Genomic DNA, 409 nt, shown 5'->3' with positions numbered 1-409 from the left:
TCTCTCTCTCTCTCTCTCTCTCTCTCTCTCTCTCTCTCTCTCTCTCTCTCTCTCTCTCTCTCTCCCTGTGTGTGTGTGTGTGTGGAAAAGGCAGGATTGTAGTAAGTGTTCAATAAAATAAGTAGCAGTAATTAAGGAATAGAGATACAGGAAAAGGGGAAGAAAAAAATTATACACCCCTATACATAAGTGCATATAGAGAGATAAACAAAAATCCAGACAAAAATGAAAATGCATCTATACATTAATATGGTTAAATAGGAGGCAGTATGAAAGACTATTTTGAGTCAGGAAGTCTTGGTTTCAAGTCCTGCTTCCAAGGCTCTGATTCAGATACTTCTCTTTTTTTTCCTCTGTAAGGCTAACTAAGCCTTTTATCCTCTCAATGTCTCTTGGCAATTCTCTAAGA

Source organism: Gracilinanus agilis, chromosome 2, assembly GCF_016433145.1.
Source record: "Gracilinanus agilis isolate LMUSP501 chromosome 2, AgileGrace, whole genome shotgun sequence".
Taxonomy (NCBI): Eukaryota; Metazoa; Chordata; class Mammalia; order Didelphimorphia; family Didelphidae; genus Gracilinanus; species Gracilinanus agilis.
The sequence above is the reverse complement of the archived record's forward strand: the minus strand, read 5'-3'. Positions refer to the sequence as shown.